This window comes from Scyliorhinus torazame, chromosome 9 (genome assembly GCF_047496885.1).
Source record: "Scyliorhinus torazame isolate Kashiwa2021f chromosome 9, sScyTor2.1, whole genome shotgun sequence".
Lineage (NCBI taxonomy): Eukaryota > Metazoa > Chordata > Chondrichthyes > Carcharhiniformes > Scyliorhinidae > Scyliorhinus > Scyliorhinus torazame.
This window is the reverse complement of record NC_092715.1, coordinates 233,563,183-233,586,775: the sequence shown is the minus strand read 5'-3', so window position 1 is coordinate 233,586,775 and position 23,593 is coordinate 233,563,183.

The window sequence follows — 23,593 nt, the reverse complement described above, 5'->3', positions numbered from 1 at the left end:
CGTTTTAGCGAGAGGCAGCATAGTTTGTGAAGGGGATGTTGTGTCTCACTAACTTGATCCAGTTTTTCGACGATGTGACAAAGATGACTAATGAAGGTAGCGCAGTGGATGTTGTCAACATGGACTTCAGTAAGGCCTTTGACAAGGTAGCTCATGGCAGACTGATACAGAAGGTGAAGTCACACGGGATCAGAGGTGAGCTGACAAGATGGATACAGAACTGGCTCGGTCATAGAAGACAGAGGGTAGCAGTGGAAGGGTGCTTTTCTTAATGGAGGGTTGTGACTAATGGTATTCCACAGGGATCAGTGCTGAGTCTTTTGCTGTTTGGAGTATATATAAACGATTTGGAGTAAAAGGTAACTGGTCTGATTAGAAAGTTTGCAAATGATACACAGGTTGGTGGAATTGTGGACAGCGATGTCAGAGGATAAAGCAGGATATAGATTAATTGGAGACTTGGGTGGAGAAGTGGCAGATGGAGTTTATTCCGGACAAATGTGGGAAATATACAGTAAATGGCAGGACCCTTAACAGTATTGACAGAGAGAGGAATCTGGGTGTACCTGTTCACAGATCACTGAAAGGGGCAACACAGGTGGAGAAGGTAGTCCAGAAGGTATACGTCATGCTTGCTTTCATTGGACGGGGCATTGAGGATAAAAATTGGCAAGTCATGTTGCAGCTGTATAGAACCTTAGTTAGGCCACACTTGGAGGAAAGTGTTCAATTCTGGTCAGCACCCTGTCAGAAGAATGTGGAGCTTTTGGAGAGGATACAGAAGAGATTTACCAGGATGTTGCCTGGTATGGAGGGCATTAGCTATGAGGAGAGGTTAGATAAACTCGGTTTGTTCTCACTGGAACGACGGAGGTTGTGGGGCAAACTGATAGAAGTCTACAAAATTATGAAGGGCATGGACAGAGTGGATAGTCAGAAGCTTTTTCCCAGGGTGGAAGAGTCAATTACTAGGGGACATAGGTTTAAGGTGTGAGGGGAAAAGTTTAGAAGTGTAGCCAATTAAAATGGCTAACTCCCGATTAGAATGGCCAAACCCCGATTTAAAATGGCAAACGGAAGAGGCTGATGGGAAAATCAGCCAACAGGATGAAAACAGGCAGCTGCAGGCAAAACTGTGTATTCGCCTCTGGGGAGGCCAGGCAGAATCGATACCTGCAGCCATCAACTTAACAACACACCAGCCATCTGAATACTAATTAGCAATCCCCGGGAACAATGTGCAACAAATTAGACACACAAAGCCAGCCCAGACTTTTCGGCGCCAGCAGGAGCCTACACAAAAGAGAGGTGAACAACCACCCCAAAACCGCCCATCAATCAAGGAATCGCTCCAGCATTGGAGAATATCGAACCAAGTGATTGGGACGAAGTCCGATCACTTGGAACCAGGTACAGGGTCCGCCCCGAAAGGCGGGAAGCCCCTGGGGACTATAAGAATAGAGTCCAAGTTCATATTGACCCTTCTTCTCCTCTCCGCACCCTTCGAGACCCTTCTGCTGACTTTCTACAACAGTCGCGAGAAGCGTAAGTCTTACTCCAACGCTCGCTACGAGGTAGGCACTCCTGACTATCGACCTGTACCGGCTTTGAATCCCGCAGGCTCAGAACCCATACGAAAGGCCATTCGTTTCACTGACCTGGTGGGCCATTTCCAAAGTTAAGTATTGGCCTGTTAGTTGTAGGAAGTAGCTTAGAAGTAGAATTAATGTATAAGAATTGATTACTGTATATAATAAATGTGCGTTGATTTAACTCTTACTAAGCGGTGTGTTGGATTATTGATCATTACTCGGACTTGAACCACGTGGCGGTATCAGAAAGATAGATACCTGGCGACTCAAGAGCAAAGGTGACAGAACAAGAGCAATTAAACTAAGGCTAAAACGAGCAACATTTTGGCGACATCCTGACAGGACCCGATCTAGAAGTGGAAAACCCCTCCGGGAGAACCCAAGAAATTTGAATTAGAAACCCAATTGGAAACAGAAAACCACAAGTGTTCAAGCAGTTCTGATCAATACTCATAATTCGGAAATGTGTGTATGCATGCGTAACTAACAGGGCTAAAAGGTAAAACTGATAGATTTTTGTTGCGTCAAAACTGTCGGAAGTCTGTATTTTCGGAAAATAGCGAAAGCCGTACCAGCAAATTTCAACACCGCCTTAGCCCCCTGTTCCAAATTTTGAAGAAGCAGTCGGATAGGAAAGATGGCCATGCAGGCAATGCAGCGCCTCATGAACCCTGAGGAATTTGCGGTCGCAGCGACCAGCAGCAGTAGAGTGGGACAGTGTCCCATTTGGGAGGAGGAAATCCGGAAATATCTCAAGGGGAAAGGATGGCCCCTGTGGAATGATTTCTGTGATAACGAGGAATCAGGTCCCAGAAGTATAGGACATACTTGGTGGGAGAACCTGAGCGAGATACACAAAAAGAGCTTGGGAAAAGCTCGCAAGCCGATGGCAATCGTGTCCTGTTTGGCACAATTGCGAGGCACAGAGGAGGTCGTTAAGATGCTCCGCAAAGAAGTTGAGGGCATACATCGGATGAGTAAAGTCGATGTAAGCGAAGTTGAAAAAGAGAATTTAGAATTAAGGAGGAAATTGGCAGCAAATGATGGAGAGGTGGCTGACGCCAAACGGGCTCACCAGTCTTGTCTGGCGCATTTAAGCAGTTTCCAGTCGCAATATGAAAAGGCCTATCAGGACACGCAACGTGCAGTCCTGGTTAGAGAAGAGACAGAAAAACAGGGAGAGACATTACAAAACCAGTGTAGTGATCTCAAGGCAGCATTAAGAGCACTCCATGCTGCCACCACAGAACAAAGACAGAGCACCTTAGATCACGCAAAGTGCCGGAAGCAGATTGCAGAGCTGCAATCACTGCTTTCTGTTCAAAAGGGTTTTCAGGAAACCTTTGGGGAAAAGTTAGACCAGGAAGACGGCCCTGATTGGGAAGAGTCACACGAAACAGCGCAGAGATATGTTCAGGGAACATGTGCGCAGGGAAAGCCCCAAAAGAGAAAAGCACCCCAACCCCCCACACAGCAGATAGTTCAGGCTCCAATGAACCCTGTAACCACCCACCGCACAGCCACATCAGACGATGCGGAATATCTATATTCCACCCCCTTAACTGTGACCCAATTACGGGACGCGTGTGCAAAGATCACACCGTTCCTCCCCGCCTCAAACCCCCACCATTTCTTTGCCACAGTTAGACATCAGGCGAACATGTACGGCCTGGACGAAAGAGAGCATGTAAAGCTCATGGTTTTAAGTTTAGATCCGTCGGTAGCAGCAGCCCTTCCCGACCCACAGAATGTAGGAGGAGGCACCCTTGCAGAAATGCATACCGCGATCCTGGATGCGATCGGGTATATCCGGGGTGACCCCGTAGATGGCGTCAATAAATGTAGGCAGAAGAAATCTGAGCACCCCACAGCGTTCGCTGGACGCCTGTGGATTCACTTTGCAGCAGTCTTCGGAGACGTAGAGCGTGCCCATTTGTCCCCAGACAACATGGCCAAATGGACCCGCACCCTTATCTCCCATGCCACACATGCAGGACAGAAAGCCTGTATGAGTTATGATCCCTCAGAGGAGGCCCATAACGAGAAGTGGGTAATGAAAAGATTGTCCCACGTTTGGGAGCAATCTGTTCAGAGCAAACCCACCGTTAAAAATAGCGAGGAAAAGCAGGCCGCCGCAGACATGCAGGCAGTAAAAACAACACACCACAACCCCGCATGGGTAAATGAGGGAAAGAACAGCCCCCCACCCAAGTCACTAGAGTGTTACAACTGCGGACAGTTGGGACACTTCGCCAAAGAGTGCAATGCCCCTAAAAAGCCACGGAGAGCCCAGCAGACGGGCACTCTGAGTAAGAAAAAGACTGAGCCCATTCATAGCGTTAACGCTCGTTCGGATTAAACGGACTTGACCGGAACGGACTGACGGTGTACGGGCTCCCCCAGTTGGGTTTGCGACACCCTTTGGGATAGGTCAGGACGACCAGTAGTTGTAGCGAAAATTCGGGGACAGCCTATCGAATTTCTTTGGGACACAGGAGGGTCCCGCACCACCATAAATTCCTCCACCCTATTTCAAAAAGGACATGTTGCCCACTACAGCCACTATCACCCTCAGCAGCTTTACAGGTCCCTCACAGCAGGGACACATCACAGCCCCTGTACCCATTCAAATCGGCACCATCACCACACATCACCCCGTGGTTTTAGTTGACCTGCCCACACAGCAGAACACATTCTGGGAATTGATTTTATGAATTCCCACAACTTATCATTCGATCCAGTCAGCCAGTGTGTCTGGAAGATGGCGAAATCCGCAAGAGCCCCCGCAACGCTCAACATAGGCAAATATATGAACAAAATTAGCACCGTAGGTGAATTTTGGTTCATCCCGACCATGCTTAGCACGGACAAGCAGGTTAGGGCAGTCCTGCAAAAGAACAGGGCAGCATTCGCGACCCACAAGCACGACTGTGGACGGATGACTGGCTCCGTACAAGTAACAGGACCTGACCCTAGACCCCAAAAACAGTACGGATTTCCCCAAGAGGCAGAGGGAGAAATCTCAAAAGTAATAGAGAGCTTATTAGAGCAGGGCGTACTTAGGTCAGTAGCCTCCACTAATAATGCCCCGATTTGGCCAGTGAGGAAGCCCGATGGATCATGGCGACTGACCATCGATTATCGGGAACTCAACAAAGTCACCCCCGCAGCAGCCGCCACAGTAGCAACAAGTCCCGAGACCATGCTCAAACAGGGACTCAATTCCCGCTACTTCACGGTTTAGGACATCAGGGGCGGGATTCTCCGCCCCGCCGCGCCACATTTCTGCCCCGACTGGCCGGTGGGATTCTCCGTTATGCCAGCCAGTCAGTGGGGTTTCCCATTGTGGGACAGCCCCACGCTGTCGGGGAAACGCCCAGGCGCCGGCATAACGGAGAATCTCGCCGGCGGAGAATCCCGCCCCTGTAATGGATTCTGGTCCATTCCATTGGCAAAGGCGTGCCAGTACAAATTTGCCTTCACCTTTAAAGCACAGCAGTACACGTGGACATGCCTGCCACAAGGATTCCACAACTCCCCCTCCATTTTCCACCGACAGCTGGCAAATGGATTAGCAAAATGTTCTCGCCCCGAATGTCTGGTACAGTATGTAGACGATCTACTACTGCAGACAGATACAAAGGAAGAGCACATTAAGCTTCTGTCCGAACTCCTGGAACTATTACATTCAATTGGTTGTAAAGTCAACCCCAAAAAGGCCCAGATTTTGGAAGAAAAAGTGGTATATTTGGGAACAATGATCACGCACGGTAAACGCGAGATCGAGCATAAAAGGATTGACTTGATCGCTAAATTACCCCTTCCCCAGAACATTTCAGCCCTCCGGTCGTTTTTAGGACTGGTTGGCTACTGCCGAAACCACATTGACGGTTTCGCCAGCAAGGCAGCGCCCCTCTCAGACCTCCTAAAGAAAGGAGCCCCCTGGGAATGGCTTCCGCAGCATACGGATGCTGTGGACTCTTTAAAACAGGCACTCATAGCAGCCCCCGCACTACAAGTTCCAGACCCGCTTTCCCCTTACGCCGTAGAGGTAGAGACCACAGACCGCACCCTTTCAGCTGTGCTCCTCCAGGAACGGCACGACCAGTTAAGACCTGTAGCTTACGCCTCCCGACTTTAGATGCTGTGGAGCAGGGATTTTCAGCCTGTGAGAGGCACCTGCTCGCAGTTTTCTGGGCAGTCCAGTACTTTTCATATATTACCGGACTGAACCCCATCACAATTCTGACCGAACACACCCCCACCCAACTTTTACTGGACGGACGACTCAAGGACCGTACAGTAAGCCAAATAAGAGCAGCCAGATGGACCCTTCTCTTGCAGGGACGGGACATCACTGTGAAAAGGACAAAGACACACACCTACTTAGCCGACAATTTACAGTACCCCGGAACCCCCCATGAATGTGAGAATATCTCTCCACACCACAACGCAGGCCCCTTTATTGCTAAAACACCCCCCAGAGAGATAGGAAATTCAACTCAGAGCCCCCCGCAGACGGACACGTGTGAGCCCATTAAGATTTATGTGGATGGATCTTCCACAGTCTTCGATGGGAAGCGCATAACAGGTTGCGGGATCTATGTCGAGGATGCGCAGGGATGCGCCCTCGAGAAAATATCGTTGAAACTACCCAGACACTTAGGCGCGCAGGCAGCAGAGCATGCGGCCATTGCATATATAGTTGAGCACCCAGATTCCTTCCCCAGCCCAGCAGACATGTACTCAGACAGTCTCTATGTCTGTAACAGCCTTACAGAATTTCTGCCCCTGTGGGAAGCAAGAGAATTTGTTTCTGCAGACAGAGCCCCATTGCTCTGCCATATTTTAGAAAAAGCCTAGAACAGGACTTTTGGGATCATCAAAGTCCGCAGCCACCATCGTTCCTCCCCCCCTGGAAATGTAAAAGCCGACGCACTGGCTAAGGCAGGTTCCAGACATGGGTATTTTTGGAACCCCCCCCCGAAAGCGCGCCAGTGAGTGCAGTTCAGGTCACACAGACAAAGATTGAGGATCTAGTGGAGGCCCAGAAGCAGGACAGCAATCTCAGGGAGATTGTAAAAGGGAAGTATCCAGCATCTGACAAGAGAGTTAGAAATACACTGACCACACATGACGGTGTGGTGTTAAAGGACACCCTTTATGTAGTTCCTGAACAGGACAGGAACCAATTGATTTGTTTGTTCCATGATGGTCATGGACATCAGGGAATCGATCCCACTACAGCCCATCTCAAACGGCTTTGTTGGTGGCCAAATTTAAAGGAAGATGTAAGCCATTACATAGAAAATTGTCTTATCTGTGCGCAAAATAACCCCGACAGATACGCCAAAAAGGCCCAACTCAGCCACACCCGACCCGTTAATGGCCCCTGGACTAACCTCCAGATTGATTTTATAGGTCCATTGCCCCCTTGCAGGAATGGCTATAAATATGTACTTGTGGTCATAGACACATTTACAAAATGAGTGGAAGCATTTCCAGCCCGCACAAACACTGCAAAAACCACAGCCAAGATTCTAACCCACCACATCTTTACAAGATGGGGACTCCCCCACAGCATTGAATCTGACCAAGGTTCCCATTTTACGGGACGTGTCATGCAGAACGTCCTCACGATATTTGGCATCACCCAAAAATTCCACATAGCATACCACCCACAGTCGAGTGGTATCGTGGAGCGCATGAATCGGACCCTAAAAACTACCCTCAGAAAAATGGTCCAGCAGAACAACACCACTTGGGACTCAAATCGGGGGCAGCACGGTAGCATTGTGGATAGCACAATTGCTTCACAGCTCCAGGGTCCCAGGTTCGATTCCGGCTTGGGTCACTGTCTGTGTGGAGTTTGCACATCCTCCCCGTGTGTGCGTGGGTTTCCTCCGGGTGCTCCGGTTTCCTCCCACAGTCCAAAGATGTGCAGGTTAGGTGGATTGGCCATGATAAATTGCCCTTAGTGTCCAAAATTGCCCATAGTGTTGGGTGGGGTTACTGGGTTCTGGGGATGGGGTGGAGGTGTTGACCTTGAGTAGGGTGCTCTTTCCAAGAGCCGGTGCAGACTCGATGGGCCGAATGGCCTCCTTCTGCACTGTACATTCTATGGCCAAATTCTATGGCCAGTCCTCCCTTTTGCGCTGATGTTTTTGCGTAACACTATTTCTACATCCACAGGTTACACCCCACACACTCTCATGACCGGACGCCCCATGAAAGGCACAGAATACTTGTTAGGTTTAGACCTGACCAGCCCCGAAGTAACGGTCGTCACACACGAGAAAGCCATGGAGCAATTAGTTGCAAATGTTAAAAAGACTCAGTTAGCAGCCGCAGTAAAATTGGGCACCAGAAAGAAACAGAGCAAGGCTTGTTTCGACAAGACAGTGCATGCGACTGAGTACGATATCGGACAGCAAGTAATGCTTTCTGTATAACCCCAGCACATTCCTGTCACCTAAATACTCGGGTCCGTATTCCAGTGTGGATAAAGTAAGCCCTTCCGTTTACAAAATAAAGTACCCCAATGGTAAGACTGCGTGGTTTCATATAAACCAGTTGAAGGTTTATGGAACACAGTCGAACCACGCACACCACGTCATGCTCGACGCAGCACACCACACCCCGCCCACAGCCAACGTAACCCTACCAACCCCCACGACGTCCAGCCCAGCCACGGATTCAACCTCGACTCCACCCCCAAAATATACACTCCACCCCGGAACGCCCACAGACTGCAGCAGCAGAGACAGCGACTGTGACTCGGACGATAGCCACAGCACGCCTCCCTACTATCCCCATGCAACCGGACCCACACCCAGCGACTCCGACTACGATCCAAGTGATCCCTTCCTGATCACTTTTCTGAACAAACCCCACCAGCTACCACCGAACCACACTTGACGACCCCGATTTTGTCCCCACACAACTAGACACCAATTACCGGCACCGTGACAACTCATACTGATTCTTCCGCAACGACGAGAGCAACCCCAACTCACAGCATGCAGCCCTTTCAGCCCTAATCCACTCCAGTGTTTGGCACCCGGGAGAAGGTGACGACCTTGGGTCTGACTCCCAAACCGCCAACCCCTTTGCGACCCTGTTCGCAACCGAGAACTGAGGTGTCCAGATGATGTTTTAAAAGGAACCGCTTGGGAAAAGTGTTGTCCTTTCTGATGGAACCTGCAGAATGTTTTATGTTGTTTGTAAGTCTGTTACATGTTGTATGTCCGACAGGAGAATTTTTCTCACTGCCACACTCCCATTCGGCCGAAACCCCTGAGGACTTGCCCTCAGAGACCCACCGTTGCCACACGCTTGTTCAGAGGAACTAGCTTTTCAGCTGATACTTGTTCGGGTATCAGACGCCCGCTCGTAACTGCCCTTCTGGTTCGAAGGATAGAACCACTACAGCAGCCCCACCACGATGACTACATTTTTGCCCGTTCTTGTCGGTTGCTCAGGCAGTGGAGAAACGGCGTGAGACCTGCCCTGCCTGGGAACTGGGAGCTGGTCAACTACGCTCGGGTAGGAAAGATACGGCATTGGTAGCCGTCCTACCCGGGGACTCCATCCACCTCTTACCCGTCGCGGCCCATACGCACCTCATTTAGCATTTTTCATTTCAAAAAGTTTTGTTTGTTTCGGTAACCCTTAGGTTGCCGGCCATCTGCTATTTACATCCTGGAACATTTGGATGGTAAATCAGCACTGGTTCATTATTGGGAAGTGTGCCGTGTCCTAAAATCTGTTTTTGAAAGAAAACATGAGGGAGTCACTCATTGTGACCAATTATAAAGGGAATAATTGGCACCAAAAGACGGACACACTAGCATACCAGATATTAAACAAAGATAGTTACAGATACTATGCTTGTTTCTACAGAACTCCAGAAACTCCAGGACCGGAGAAAGAAAAGGAAAGAGAACAGCCATGAGGACTTCCGTCATATGGATCAACATACTGTTTATGAAATTTTGGTTGCGCATGACCGCGAACCCCATGACTACAAACCCCCCAGCCGTTTATGTTTCACTGCCCCGCAGTACCTAGAGCCCAGTCACCAGCGACACTACACCTTCTTGGTGTGCCAGGTTCATAACCTGGTACTCCCTGTCCGATGTGATCGAAACAGTACTAGCGTTGGCGATACTCTGCTGTGTAGTGCAGACGATGCATCTACGAAAATGGAGAAGGAGAGCCTACCGCGCTCGAACCTCGGTATATAGGATCAGATCCTCTATGTTCGGTTACGACCAGACCCCCGACCCCCGCAATCTATTATAAAATAATAAAGTGCATTCACTTGCGTTTATTGTTGTTGTAAATAAAGAGATGTAAAAAAAAAAACGTTTTCATGAGCAAACATTGTATGATCCTGAGCTTGACTGCCAAGCCAGGAAAGACTATGAAATGCTATGATTTTGTTGTATGATTGAGGAAGGTAGGATAATGGAATGTTTAAGCGAGTGTAGCATATTAAGGATAAGTTAGAGGTTCCAAGTTTGTTGTTTTGTAATGCATGTCCCTGTCTGACATAGCGCCCTTAGAATTGTTAGTTAAACTTTTTTGTGCATAGCTATGGTCAGTGCAGAGGCCATGTAGGAGGTGCCTCTCACGGGTCAGGGAATGGAAAGTAACATAATGATGTGATCCTTCACGCTTCGCGTTAGGATCACAAGGAGGGAATGTAGCCAGTTAAAATGGCCAAACCTCGATTTAAAATGGCAAATGGAAGAGGCTGATGGGAAAATCAGCCAACAGGACGCAAACAGGCAGCTGCAGGCAAAACTGTGTATTCACCTCTGGGGAGGCCAGACAGAATCGATACCTGCAGCCATCAACGTAACAACACACCAGCCACCTGAATATAAATTAGCAATCCCCGGGAACAATGTGCAACAAATTAGACACACAAAGCCAGCCCAGACTTTTCAGTGCCAGCAGGGGCCTACACAAAAGAGCGGCGAACGACCACCTCAAAACCGCCCATCAATCAAGGAATCGCTCCAGCATTGGGGAATATCGAACCAAGTGATTGGGATAAAGTCCAATCACTTGGAACCAGGTACAGGGTCCGCCCCGAAAGGCGGGAAGCCCCTGGGGACTATAAGAATAGAGTCCAAGTTCATATCGACCCTTCTTCTCCTCTCCGCACCCTTCGAGACCCTTCTGCTGACCTACAACAGCTGCGAGAACCATAAGTCTTACTCCAACGCTCACTATGAGATAGGCACTCCTGACTATCGACCTGTACCTGCTTTGAATCCCGCAGGCTCAACCCATACGAAAGGCCATTTGTTTCCCTGACCTGGTGGGCCATTTCCAAAGTTAAGTATTGGCCTGTTAGTTGTAGGAAGTAGCTTAGAAGTAGAATTAATGTCTGCTTTTTAGTTTCAGTTTGAGAAAGCTTGGGTGTGTCTGTGTTTTTCAGTGAGCTGAATCTGAAGTTAAAAGTGAGCTGCAGTGCTGTTGATCTCTGCCATAAAAAGTCTTATCTATGGATCATTTGGGTGAACTCAGAATTGTAAAAAGGTCTCAGTATTGAATATAAATCTAATGTGCTCCTGTTTGAAGGTTTGTTAAGCCTTTTGGATGTTAAGAGGACAGCATATAGATTACTTAGTGTTGTATTCTTTGGGGGGTGTATTTGATTTACTGGTTGCTCAGATATTCACGGTTTGTTTTAGAATAAACATTGTTTTGTTTTAAAAACCACTGGTCCATTTTCTGCTATACCAGAGTGAGCTGTGTGTTCCCCATACCACAATCTATTAAAAGTTGTGGGTCAGGTGAACTCCATGATATACTTTGAGGTTCTCTAAACCCTGACCCATAACAATTAAACCTCCAACTCAGACGGTGAAGTTGCCAAGCTTGTCACCCGTTGGGACTCGAGCCAAGGATTGTTCGAGGCTGGAGGAAAAGGAATCAGGGCCACATGCAGTATTCGGATAATTAGAGTTAGAGGATAGACAATAATTGAACCATTGAGTAAAGTGGGAGGATGCAAGTGGGGTTGAAAGAGATGGTGCAAACTCCTCACACATGGGATCATAGCTTTTTCAAATTATCAGGTATTACACAATGTGATTGCCATTATGAATGTTTTTACAGAGTTATAGAATAAACAATCAATAGAGTTTATGAATTCATAGCAGTTGAACTGGAAAAACTAATGTTTCCAAAGAAAAGTGGCGGTTTTGTCAGTACTTGGGTCTGACCTCTGGTGGTCAAAATCAAAATACTTATTTTGAGCAGTTAAATGAATAAGGAAATTTCTACTCCCCCATCAAGAGGGGATTAATAAATATGAGGTTAAAATTTCATCAAGAGACTTACTGCCCAGTTGTCATATATACTGTGCATTGCAGAAAGCAGATAATATTGATCGCATTAGAACGGCAATGTGCTTTTATCATGTCAGAATAAAATGGCAATGCACCGTTGAACTGACCTAGCAGGATACGTTTTAAGAGTCAATTATTACGATCCCGGACCAGACCCAAACATTTCTTTGGATACCGGACAAGAACACTAATCACATTTTTAAAATTTGTAAAACTGTGAGGAAAGGATATTTCATTCCAGGAATGATTCCACAGACAAATAGGAATATAGGCCGGGATTCTCTAAAAACGCGGCTAAATGTTGACGCTGGTGTAAACACTGGAGTGTTTCACGCCGGTGTCAACGGGCCTCTTGGCCCAGCGATTCTGTAGCCCACAGGGGTCAGCATGGCGTCGGAGTGCTCCGCGCTGCTCTAGCTGCTGTACGCGGGTCCGCGCATGCACGCAGCGGCCGCTTCCATGCCGCGCAACATGGCAACGCCACACAGCGAGCCGGTGCGGGAGAAGGTAGGCCCCCCCAGATCGCGCGCCTGCTGATCAGTGGCTCCCGATCGTGGGCCTGGCTGTCGTGGAGACCCCCGGAGACTTGAGCCTCCTGCCACCCACCAGGATGGCCACCGCAGCCGCAATACCGAGATCCAGCCAGATGGAACCATACGTGAACCACGCCGGCGGGAACTCGGCCAGTTGACCGCGGAAAATCGCTGTGGGGGCCTTTTGTAAGGGCCACGAACAATCCAGCACAAGTTTTAAGGATACAAAGTAATAACATTTATTTACTACAACATATATACATAACAGTAGCAGTAACTTCCCTTGCTACATACTCCTTCCTCCTGGTTCCTGAACTGGCCAGCTTATTTATACTAGGAGTTTACTAGTGGTTTCTCCGCCCCCCTCATTGGGGAAGCTCATACTCCCACAGGATTGTGGAATAGTCATTAGTCCCCAGCCAATGGTAAGTAGGCAGGTTATAACATCCCTCCCCCCCAAAGTCCAAGGAATCCACCGAAGACCCTGGCGAAGGAGGGCGTCGGACTCGTTTGGCCGCAGGCCGGATGCCATTTGTACGCGGCGCTGGATCAGGCGGCGTGTAACGAGACGGAGACCGGCGCTTCCGTGACGAACGGCGCGGTTGTACATCCACGGCCCGTGGACCCGAGGATTCCCCCTCTGATGCGTCCTCTGTCTCCATCTCGGAGTCAGAGTCTGCTGCCTCCGTCATGTCAGCGTCTCTATCTCCATTCGGTCCCGTAACGACCTGCGCAGGCTTCGAGTCAGGCACCAGTGGAAGATTGTGAGGACTACCTTCCCTTGTCTCTGGTCTCTGCGGCTGTTGAAATGAGCTCCAGGGGCGGGGAATCTTTTGAGGGGATGATCTTCTGGACCGAACGTGGTCTACATGTTTTCGCTGGAGACGGCCCTGGGCTTGCACTTGGTAAGATATAGGGCCCGTTTGGCAAAAGATTACACCAGGAACCCATTGGGCACCACCAGCAAAATTCCGAACGAATACTGGGTCACCGGGCGCAAACTGCCGAATCGGACGATGTCGAGAAAATCCCTGTCCCTGCCGTTCTTGTGTGCGGCGTACTTTTGCGCCAATGTCCGGGAAAAACATACTAAGGCGGGTGCGAAGTCTCCGGCCCATTAGGAGTTCTGCGGGAGCTACCCCAGTCACTGCATGGGGGGTGGTCCTGTACGTAAACAAAAAGCGAGCCAGTCTTGTGTCCACTGATCCGGAAGACTGCTTCTTTAGGCCTCTTTTGAATGTCTGCACTGCGCGCTCTGCCAACCCATTTGAAGCCGGGTGGCGAGGGGCAGTCCGGATATGGCGGATGCCGTTCACCTTTGTGAACCTAGCAAACTCCTCACTCGTGAATGGAGTGCCATTATCCGTGACCAGTACCTCGGGGAGGCCATGCGTACTAAACGATAAACGCATCTTTTCAATTGTTGCGCAGGACGTTGTCCCCTGCATCTTGTGCACCTCTAGCCATTTAGACTGGGCGTCAATTAGTAGAAGGAACATGGATCCTTGAAAAGGGCCTGCGAAATCTGCATGCAAGCGTGCCCAAGGCCGCCCTGGCCATTCCCAGTGATGTAGGGGCGCGGCCGGCGGAAGCTTCTGATGCTCCTGGCAAATGGTGCAGTTTTGGGCCACCTTCTCAATGTCGGTGTCGAGGCCTGGCCACCAGACATAACTCCGGGCCAACATTTTCATTTTGGTCACGCCTGGATGCCCATTGTGCAAGTCTGATAGTATCAGCTCCTGGCCTTTTTCCGGGACAATCACACGCGTCCCCCACAAGAGGATGCCGTCTTCCACGCTGAATTCTGACAGCTTGGAGGAAAATGCCCGCAACTCGCCAGGGAGCTGTCTATGCTGCCCACCATACAGGACTATGTGCCGAACCTTTGACAGGACTGGCTCCGTCTGGGTCCACTCACGGATCTGTGATGCCGTCACAGGCAAGGTATCCATAAAATTTAGGGTTGCAACCACCTCACCGGTCATGGGGGTCGACATGGGGCCGGTCGATAAAGGCAATTGGCTCAGTGCGTCGGCATTTACTATCTGCGTACCTGGTTTGTGCTCCAGAGAATACTCGTAAATTCAATGATAATCTATGATTAATCTAGGACAAAGGTTCGGCACAACATCGTGGGCCGAAGGGCCTGTTCTGTGCTGTATTTTCTATGTTCTATGTTCTATGTATGCAGCAAGCAACAAAGCCCAGCGCTGGATCCGTGCAGAAGCAATGGGCGGTATTGGCTTATCCTCTCTGAAAAGTCCCAGCAGGGGCTTATGATCAGTCACGGTAGTGAAATGGCGGGCGTACACGTACTGGTGGACGCGTTTCACCGCAAAAACCACTGCCAGGCCCTCCTTCTCGATCTGCGCGTACTTTTTCTCCGCTGCAGTCAATGTGCGGGAGGCGAAAGCTATCGGTCGCTCGGCCCCGTTCTCCATCTTGTGGGACAGGACGGCCCCAATACCATACAGGGATGCATCACATGTGACGAGCAAAGGCTTTCCAGGATCATAGTGGGTTAGTAACCCAGACGACGACAATTGTTGCTTTACCCGCCGGAGAGCGGTTTCTTGCGGCTGACCCCAAACCCAGGTGTGATTTTTCTTTAGCAGAAGGTGCAAAGGGGCCAGTTTAGTTGCCAGATTGGGGAGGAACTTCCCGTAATAGTTTACGAGACCGAGAAAAGAACGAAGATGCAAAGTGTCAGTCGGGGCGGGGGCATGTTGAATTGCATGCACCTTCTCTGCGACGGGGTGCAGACCTTCGTGGTCCACCCGATAACCTAGGTAGACTACTTCCTTGGCCTGAAATACGCACTTTGTGCGACGTAAACGGACTTCAGCCTCCGAAAGGCGTCTGAGGACAGCCTCCAGATTTTCCAAATGTTCTTGCCCCGACGTCCCTGTAATCAAAACGTCATCTATGTCGACAGCCACACGTGGTAAACCTCTCAAAATGCCCTCCATAACACGTTGAAAAATTGCGCAGGCAGAGGATACTCCAAAGGGCAACCGTGTATATTCATTCAGGCCCTGGTGTGAATTAATCGTTACATATGGTCGGGAGGCAGGGTCCAGCTCCAATTGCAGGTGACTCATATCTAATTTTGTGAACGAGAGTCCACCTGCAAGTTTCGCGTAGAGATCCTCTATGCGAGGCATTGGATATCGGTCGAGTCGGGAAACTGTATTCACTGTAAGTTTATAGTCGCCACACAAGCGAACTGTGGCATCTGGCTTCATTACAGGTACAATTGGTGCTGCCCAGTCAGCAAAACGGACGGGCCTGATAATACCCAAACTCTCCAAACGAGTGAGCTCCCCTTCTACCTTCTCGAGCAAGGCGTAAGGCACTGGGCGCGCCCGGAAATAGCACGGCGTGGCTCCTTATTCAACTTGGATACGGGCTACGGCCCCTTTTATTTTCCCCAACCAGGCTGGAATACATCTGGGTATCGTCCTAGCACCTCAGTCAACCCTTCAGAAACAGTTTGGAGGATGTGCTGCCATTGCAACCGCAAATGGCGCAACCAGTCCCGAAACAACAGGCTGGGCCCATGGCCGCGCACCACGATAAGTGGGAAACGCCCCTCCTGGCGTCCATAGACAACAGGGGTCATTGTAGTTCCTGCAATGTCCAGTGGTTCCCCCGTGTAGGTGGCCAACCTGGACTGTGAGTCGGTTAATGTAAGGGTCTGTATACCCTGCTTGATGCGGTCGAATGTCCTCTGGGCGATCACGGAGACCGCTGCGCCAGTATCCAACTCCATCACAAGCGGGTGGCCATTGACCCGTACTGTCACCTTAATGGGGGCCACACGGGGAGCTGCCACACAATGCAGCTGCAGGCAGTCATCCTCCGTCTCCACGTCCTCAGGAGTAGTCGCCGCAGGTTCATCCACATGGAAGGTACGGCCTCTGGGCTGGTCCCAGTTACGGCCCCTGGGCTGGTCCCAGTTTTGGTCGGAACGACGGCGCCTCTGGCGTCCCCAGGACCGCCGTCCGCGACGGGGTCGGCACCTACAAGTCTGACACGGACATGGCTCCTCATCCCTTGGCTCTGGAGAAGGCTCCCTTCGGGGAGGAATGTCCGATGGCCACTGGCGTCGGTCCAGACGTTGCCTCGCCCAAGGTACCGCAGGAGAGCGGGGGGACGTTTTTGGATGGAAAGGGTTGCGCCCCAAGGCATGCACTTCCATTCCCTGTAGCTCCTGTACTCCTCGCTCTGCGCTCTCTCGGGACAGGACTATTTGAATGGCCTGTTGAAAAGTCAATGTTGGCTCCGCTAACAACTTTCTCTGGGTGGCTGTATTGTTAATACCGCAAACCAAACGGTCGCATAACATTTCTGACAAGGTCTCACCATTGTCAAAGTACTCCGCAATCCTGCGTAGAGCCTGGATAGAAAATCGGCAAGTGATTCTCCAGGGGTCCTCTCAGCGGTATTAAACCAGTAACGCTGGACTATCGTGGACGGGGTTGGGTTAAAGTGTTGCCCCACTATATTCACAAGTTCATCAAACGTTTTGGTGTCCAGCGCAGCTGGGTATGTGAGGTTCCTAATCACCCCAAACGTATGCGGGCCGCAGGCGGTGAGCAATATGACCACCTGGCGCTCATTTTCGGTGATATTGTTTGCCCTGAAATAGTAACGCATCCGTTCTGTATACTGGTTCCAGCTTTCCAGCACAGCATCAAAAACATCCAAACGTCCGTACAGAGGCATGGTATAATAGAAAACAACTTCCAACCTGTATCCAACAAATATCCAGGGAGGTGGCTTCAGCAGTGTAGACAGCTATTCACTTTAACCCTCGTCGCCAGTCTTGTGATGGCCACGAAGAATCCAGTACGAGTTGAAGGATAGAAAGAAATAACGGGCCCGCCGTCCTCCAAATTCTCCGCCCCCACAGAAATCCGCCCGGACGAGTCGCACCGCCCGCCTCGGAGAATGGCGGGATCCGGCGCGACTCAATTGGCCCCGGGGCTACCCGAGTTCTCCGGCTCGCGATGGGCCGATGTCCACCCGTTTCTTGCCAGTCCCGCCGGCGTAAGTTGGAGTAGGTCCTTACCGGCGGGACCTGGCGGCACGGACAGCCGCAAGGGTTCTTGGGGGGACGCGAGGGGATCTGGCCCTGGGAGGTGCCCCCACGGTGGCCTGGCCCGCGATCAGGGCCCACCGATCCACGTGTCGGCCTGTGCCGTGGGGGCACTCTATTCATCCGCACCGGAGGCTGTACCGGTCCGCCATTCCCAGTGTGGAAACGAAGCCCTCTGCGCATGCGTGCCGATGATGCCAGCACACGCTGGTGCTCCCACGCATGCACCAACCCGCGCTGGCTGGCGGAGGCCCTTCGGCGCCGGTTGGCGTGGCGCCAAGCCCCCTTCCCGCTGGCCAGCGGGACGCAAACCATTCCGGGCGGGCCTAGCCCCTGAAGGGGCGGAAGATTCCGCACCTTTGGGGCGGCCCGACGCCGGAGTGGTTCACGCCACTCCATCCCACCGGAGTTACCCGCCCCGCCGATTACGGAAGAATCCCACCCATCATTTATTTACAATAACATATATATACAACAGCAGCAGCAACTCCTTGCTGCTCACTCTCCTCTAGCCGTTTCCAAACTGGCCAGCTTTATTTATGCAGGGAATCTGCTAATGATTTCTCTGCCATCCTCATTGGGGAAGCTCATACTCCCAAAGGATTGTGGGAATGCCATTAGTTCCCAGCCAGTGGTAAGCAGGCAGGTTATAACAATATTAAAACAAACTTTATTAATAACAGAGTATTGAATGACCTGAACATCAGGGAAATGTAGCTTACAATTACTCGTGAATACTCCACAATAAAATGAAGCACTGGAACTGATACCCTCTTTTTCTCCAATCAAGCAAAACCCATCACAGGTCAAAAAACACTTCAAATAAAGATAAAGAATTATTTTAAAGGACTGCTTGAAGAGTAATAGAGGTCCTTTAACTAAAAACACTGCAGAACCCTGTGTCAGATTAATGCTGAATCTGAGGTGATGGGGGAAACGGCTGGGGTGGCCCCCATGGGACAGGGGCGGTGTCCAGGCATGGACCGCCATTACCCCAGCCATCTTGCTGTGCACCCCACTAACCACCCACCTTGGCCCCTGGTTTGGTAGTGTGACACCGGCCCCCACCCCCGCACCCCACCCGGCCACCAGACCACCCATCCAGCCACCATCCACCGGTGGCCCACTCCCAGGGCAACACCCACAGTAGCCTCTACGGGGGCCGCAGAGCATATCCCTGGCGTGGGTAGTGCCAGCCGACAGTATCCCTGGCATTAGATTCTGGCACCAGTGAGTGCCCCTATGGTGCGGGACAGCAATGGGCCAGGTGTGTGGGGATCAGGGGGACAAACGCGGGGCAGAGCCCACGGTGCTAACCGGGGCTACCATGTAGCTTATTGGACCTGGTTGGGCACGGGGTAAGTACCATGCTAACATGTCAGCCTTTCACCCGCTGCAGACAATGGATATTGGAATTCAAGCAGCAATGGTGGCCTTCCTCCTAGTTGCCGCAGCCCTGGGGAATACCCTGCGGCTGTACAAGCTGGGACTGCTCAAGGAGGAAGAATCTGTAGCAGCGGAGCCTGTTGCAAACAAAGAACAAAGAACAAAGAAATGTACAGCACAGGAACAGGCCCTTCGGCCCTCCAAGCCCGTGCCGACCATACTGCCCGACTAAACTACAATCTTCTACACTTCCTGGGTCCGTATCCTTCTATTCCCATCCTATTCATATATTTGTCAAGATGCCCCTTAAATGTCCCTATCGTCCCTGCCTCCACTACCACCTCCGGTAGTGAGTTCCAGGCACCCACTACCCTCTGCGTAAAAAACTTGCCTCGTACATCTACTCTAAACTTTGCCCCTCTCACCTTAAACCTATGCCCCCTAGTAATTGACCCCTCTACCCTGGGGAAAAGCCTCTGACTATCCACTCTGTCTATGCCCCTCATAATTTTGTATACCTCTATCAGGTCGCCCCTCAACCTCCTTCGTTCCAGTGAGAACAAACCGAGTTTATTCAATCGCTCCTCATAGCTTATGCCCTCCATACCAGGCAACATTCTGGTAAATCTCTTCTGCACCCTCTCTAAAGCCTCCACATCCTTCTGGTAGTGTGGCGACCAGAATTGAACACTATACTCCAAGTGTGGCCTAACTAAGGTTCTATACAGCTGCAACATGACTTGCCAATTCTTATACTCAATGCCCCGGCCAATGAAGGCAAGCATGCCGTATGCCTTCTTGACTACCTTCTCCACCTGTGTAGCCCCTTTCAGTGATCTGTGGACCTGTACTCCTAGATCTCTTTGACTTTCAATACTCTTGAGGGTTCTACCATTCACTGTATATTCCCTACCTGCATTAGCCCTTCCAAAATGCATTACCTCACATTTGTCCAGGTTAAACTCCATCTGCCATCTCTCCGCCCAAGTCTCCAGACAATCTAAATCCTGCTGTATCCTCAGACAGTCCTCATCGCTATCCGCAATTCCACCAACCTTTGTGTCGTCTGCAAACTTACTAATCAGACCAGTTACATTTTCCTCCAAATCATTTATATATACTACAAAGAGCAAAGGTCCCAGCACTGATCCCTGTGGAACACCACTGGTCACAGCCCTCCAATTAGAAAAGCATCCCTCCATTGCTACCCTCTGCCTTCTATGGCCTAGCCAGTTCTGTATCCACCTTGCCAGTTCACCCCTGATCCCGTGTGACTTCACCTTTTGTACTAGTCTACCATGAGGGACCTTGTCAAAGGCCTTACTGAAGTCCATATAGACAACATCTACTGCCCTACCTGCATCAATCATCTTAGTGACCTCCTCGAAAAACTCTATCAAGTTAGTGAGACACGACCTCCCCTTCACAAAACCGTGCTGCCTCTCACTAATACGTCCATTTGCTTCCAAATGGGAGTAGATCCTGTCTCGAAGAATTCTCTCCAGTAATTTCCCTACCACTGAAGTAAGGCTCACCGGCCTGTAGTTCCCGGGATTATCCCTGCCACCCTTCTTAAACAGAGGAACAACATTGGCTATTCTCCAGTCCTCCGGGACATCCCCTGAAGACAGCGAGGATCCAAAGATTTCTGTCAAGGCCTCAGCAATTTCCTCTCCAGCCTCCTTCAGTATTCTGGGGTAGATCCCATCCGGCCCTGGGGACTTATCTACCTTAATATTTTTTAAGACACCCAACACCTCGTCTTTTTGGATCACAATGTGACCCAGGCTATCTACACCCCCTTCTCCAGACTCAACATCTACCAATTCCTTCTCTTTGGTGAATACTGATGCAAAGTATTCATTTAGTACCTCGCCCATTTCCTCTGGCTCCACACATAGATTCCCTTGCCTATCCTTCAGTGGGCCAACCCTTTCCCTGGCTACCCTCTTGCTTTTTATGTAAGTGTAAAAAGCCTTGGGATTTTCCTTAACCCTATTTGCCAATGACTTTTCATGACCCCTTCTAGCCCTCCTGACTCCCTGCTTAAGTTCCTTCCTACTTTCCTTATATGCCACACAGGCTTCGTCTGTTCCCAGCCTTTTAGCCCTGACAAATGCCTCCTTTTTCTTTTTGACGAGGCCTACAATATCATTCGTCATCCAAGGTTCCCGAAAATTGCCGTATTTGTCTTTCTTCCTCACAGGAACATGCCTGTCCTGTATTCCTATCAACTGACACTTGAAAGCCTCCCACATGTCAGATGTTGATTTGCCCTCAAACATCCGCCCCCAATCTATGCTCTTCAGTTCCCGCCTAATATTGTTATAATTAGCCTTCCCCCAATTTAGCACATTCATCCTCGGACCACTCTTATCCTTGTCCACCAGTACTTTAAAACTTACTGAATTGTGGTCACTGTTACCGAAATGCTCCCCTACTGAAACATCTACCACCTGGCCGGGCTCATTCCCCAATACCAGGTCCAGTACCGCCTCTTCCCTAGTTGGACTGTTTACATATTGTTTTAAGAAGCCCTCCTGGATGCTCCTTACAAACTCTGCCCCGTCTAAGCCCCTGGCACTAAGTGAGTCCCAGTCAATATTGGGGAAGTTGAAGTCTCCCATCACCACAACCCTGTTGTTTTTACTCTTTTCCAAAATCTGTCTACCTATCTGCTCCTCTATCTCCCGCTGGCTGTTGGGAGGCCTGTAGTATACCCCCAACATTGTGACTGCACCCTTCTTATTCCTGATCTCTACCCATATAGCCTCACTGCCCTCTGAGGTGTCCTCTCGCTGTATAGCTGTGATACTCTCCTGAACAAGTAGCGCAACTCCGCCTCCCCTTTTACATCCCCCTCTATCCCGCCTGAAACATCTAAAACCTGGAACGTTTAGCTGCCAATCCTGCCCTTCCCTCAACCAGGTCTCTGTAATGGCAACAACATCATAGTTCCAAGTAGTAATCCAAGCTCTAAGTTCATCTGCCTTACCCGTAATGCTCCTTGCATTAAAACATATGCACTTCAGGCCACCAGACCCGCTGTGTTCAGCAACTTCTCCCCGTCTGCTCTGCCTCAGAGCCACACTGTCCATATTCCCTAGTTCTCCCTCAACGCTCTCACCTTCTGACCTATTGCTCCCGTGCCCACCCCCCTGCCATACTAGTTTAAACCCTCCCGTGTGACACTAGCAAATCTCGCGGCCAGGATATTTATGCCTCTCCGGTTTAGATGCAACCCGTCCATCTTATACAGGTCACACCTGCCCCGGAAGAGCTCCCAGTGGTCCAGATAACCGAAACCCTCCCTCCTACACCAGCTGTTTAGCCACGTGTTTGTCTGCTCCAGCTTCCTATTTCTAGCCTCACTGGCACGTGGCACAGGGAGTAATCCCGAGATTACAACCCTCGAGGTCCTGTCTTTTAACTTTCTGCCTAGCTCCCTGAACTCCTGCTGCAGGACCTCATGCCTCTTCCTGCCTATGTCGTTAGTACCAATATGTACAACGACCTCTACCTGTTTGCCCTCCCCCTTCAGGATTCCCTCTACCCGTTCGGAGACATCCTGGACCCTGGCACCAGGGAGGCAACATACCATCCTGGAGTCTCTTTCACGTCCACAGAAGCGCCTATCTGTTCCCCTGACTATAGAGTCCCCTATAACTATTACTCTTCTGCGCTTTGACCCTCCCTTCTGAACATCAGAGCCAGCCGTGGTGCCACTGCTCTGGCTGCTGCTGTTTTCCCCTGATAGGCTATCCCCCCCGACAGTATCCAAAGGGGTATATCTGTTCGAGAGGGGGACAACCACAGGGGATTCCTGCACTGACTGCCTGCCCTTTCTGGTGGTCACCCATTTCTCTGCCTGCACCTTGGGTGTGACCACACTTACATAACTGCGATCTATGACGCTTTCCGCCACCTGCATGCTCCTAAGTGCATCCAATTGCTGCTCCAACCGAACCATGCGGTCTGTGAGGAGCTGCAGTTGGGTGCACTTTCTGCAGATGAAGCCATCCAGGACGCTGGAAGCCTCCCGGACCTGCCACATCTCACAGTCAGAGCACAGCACCCCTCTAACTGACATTGCGTCAATTAATTAAAATTAAAATTTGTCTTTTTTTTTTAATAAATACTTTTTTTTTAAATTACAAAGTTACTGTCAACTAGCTGTTTCCTAGCACTAGATTTCTAATAGAAATGCGATAGCTAACTATAATATCCTCCGATCTCTGGCTTAGATATCCTCTAAATTATAATTAAGTTATGTTTAATTAGTTCCCAAATAGTCAAAAAAAAAATTAGGTTAGAATCCCAACCAGCCACTCAGGTCACAGCTTTTCTGTCCCCCCCGACACACACAATTTGAAAAAAGGTATAAAAGTAAAAATCACTTGCTTACCTTCTGAGATGTTCTCAGGTTCTCTCGCGGACAGAGACTGCTCCTCCACCTCCAATCCTTGGCCTGCACAATGCTAATAATATATAATATAATATGGCACTTACCTTACACCAATGGGTCTTATTATTAGGTTAGAGGAGGAGGGTGGGTGGGAGACACTACACGTGTAGTGTCTCGGGTTTCCTCTCCACCAGAATTTATTTGGGGGG